Here is a 2,694-nt window from a genome sequence, read left to right as displayed (position 1 = left end):
TTTACAATTACTCTCTCTTTCTCCAGATCTTTAGCTCTTCTCTAACTTCTTCTCTCATACATAAGATAAATGTCATGTTCCATGACTTTAGAAATCAGTCTTTTTGTTTGGTTATATGTGTTTGTTGCACTGATGTAACTGTTAGCTGTGTGCATAATAGGTCAGTCTTCTCCTCCCCCTGTGGTCAACCTCTGAACTGCTAGCTCCACCCTTCCCCTTCCTGGTAGTAGCTATTTTTCATGCTGTATTTTACATGTGCTGTTTAGCCTGGCAAACTATACCCTTTTTTACCGCTGTAATGATTGTCTGGAGAAAATAAACCTCTATTGGAACATTTCTACATGTGTCTGCAGCCGAGTTGAAGCTATCTGAGGATGTTATCTGTGTGTAAGTATGGTCATAACGGATGTCTATATAAGATAATCTTTGAGTCTATCTCACAGCCTTATGACAGTCAGAATATTAAAAGTTGCCTCATCCTCATCTCAGGTAAAAATCTGACCTTACCACTCATCATCAAGTGGTTTGCCACCTTTTTTAAAAAGCTACACTTGATCACTTCTTCCCTCTCTCGATTGCTCTCTGTCCATCTACAGCTCCTTTTTTGAACTTTTCTCCCTTTTGTTCTTTTGAACTTTAACTCCTTCTCACTCATTTTTGCTTTATCTCTCTCTCTCTCTCTGTTTCTTTTATGCTGTCCCTCATTCTTGCTCTTACCCTCTCTCTCATTCATATTGAAAGGGTCAGATTCTAAGACTCTAACTTGTGGAAAAGTCATTAACGCACAACAAAGCATATAAGGACTGTGGCATTTGCATGGCATTGTGGTGCATCCTTTCTTCTGAATTGCCAACTGATCAATAAATTTTATTTTATTTTATTGACACGTTTAATGCATGTGCCAAAAACTGAATAAGTCTATGTCACAAAGTTGTATCTGGTACAACTTCCTTTAGTTTATGATGTGATGCTGAACCTATTCACAGCACACCCATACACAATTTATTTCCTCATTATCCCCTAATAGCACTACATTATCAGGAGTAATGAGCCATGTTATCCCAGGTGTGGCTATGCGCAACATGATATACACTGATGTACACCAAGTAGATGGAATCTGGCGGTATGTGGTTGTTGATTACCACAGGTGACTTTCTGGATGTCGAACCAAAAAGGAACGAGGGCTGGAATTTTTTTTTTTTTGCCAACTGCTAATTATGTTATACCTACTGATATTGCCAATTCCAAACATAAAACTGACATTGGTTTTCCTTGTAGTCGTCCCACACAATCTTTTAACTAACTTTTATTTAATCAGTGCCTGAGTATATTGTGTTGTTCTTTAACCCTTCCTAACACCTAAAGTCCCACAAAGACTTCCACCTTGTTACAGACACATTGCTGAGCTCTTTTTTATTGTAAAAAAAAAAAGAACACAGAGACAATAAGTATCCATTAAAGCGAACAATCTTAAGCCACTGATGCCCTGAATTAGTAAAGAACGACACTGGAGGGTCCGAAAATCACATATGCATATAAAAAATAATGAAAATCATTCAATTCAAATCACTTTTCCTGAGTCATTGCTCTGAGTCATTCATTATCATCAGTGGCATGATTTTCTCTCTCGGTTCTCTTAGTTTTAGAATGTTATTTATAAGTAAGAAGCTAAGGTTATTTTCTTAGGAATATTCTCTGTGCCATGTGCAACACATGAAAGATAGTGGAAGCTTACAGAGATAAGTACACAGCTAAAGAATTGGTGTGAGGTGGGAGGGTTTGGGTTTCTGAAGAAACATTTTTTTAGTTGAAAAAAAAACTTACATTATAAATATGGTCTGCCCCTTACCAGAAGAGGTTCTTTTGTGCTAGGGGAGAGGTTTATGTAAAAGTTAGTGGAATAATGAAAGCCTAACTCCGGCCCAAAAATGAAAGTGGACACCTTCTGCATCACCCATGTAAGAGAATGCTCAGCACTGCTGGTGCACCTACACATTTTTTCTGAACATGGCATAACAGACAGCAGTAGAATTAAAAGGTGCCAACATTTCTGCTTTCTGCATAGTCCAGACATCTTCAGATCCCTCCTTAGATAAACAATCCATCCTTTATCTGCTGTTTAAGGTCTGTGTGATGATATGGAGAGCTACTCTCTTGCACGGACCTTAAACAGCAGATAGGATGGATTGTTTAAAGTTCTGCTTGTATGATGATACAGGTATGTAACTAGAAGGCAGAGATGTGGGCAAATAATGGTACTGTCTAATAGGTATTTTGTTTTCTTTTTTTACACATGTTTACAGATATTAAAGTTTCACCAGCTGAGCATTGCAGACACAGATGAAACTCAAACGGTAGAGCCAGACGCATCTGGACAGCTGCAGAACGGTGGTGTTATGGTCTCCGAGTCACCAGGAGAAAACACAGGATAAGCATTACTGAGTAGGGGAAAAATATATTACAAATGCAGAAATACCCCAGTTCATGTCACCTGGAAAATTACCTGTGAAAAACCTGAAAACTCAATATACTTTTTGTTGCCCAACAGGTCACATGTCACAAACAAAGAAAGACAGTTTGATGCTAAAATCCTTCACCCACTCATTGGATATGTTATTAAAATATTAAATACTTATTTCCTTTTTGGACCAGATTTGGTATTTTTCTATTTGTGTAAATAAACACTTTTCTAAA

At 37.6% G+C, this 2,694-nt stretch overlaps 1 long non-coding RNA gene across 1 annotated transcript; it reads left to right on the top strand.

Moving 5' to 3' along the window:
* Nucleotides 1–214: 214 nt before the first annotated feature.
* LOC140327695 (uncharacterized) lies at nt 215–2,694 on the top strand. Its single transcript, XR_011920079.1, has 2 exons — nt 215–387; nt 2,304–2,694. It is a non-coding gene; the product is annotated as an uncharacterized lncRNA (long non-coding RNA).

This window comes from Pyxicephalus adspersus, chromosome 3 (assembly GCF_032062135.1).
Source record: "Pyxicephalus adspersus chromosome 3, UCB_Pads_2.0, whole genome shotgun sequence".
Taxonomy (NCBI): domain Eukaryota; kingdom Metazoa; phylum Chordata; class Amphibia; order Anura; family Pyxicephalidae; genus Pyxicephalus; species Pyxicephalus adspersus.
Note: the sequence above shows the minus strand (reverse complement) of the source record. Positions and strands in the feature narration are given on the sequence as shown.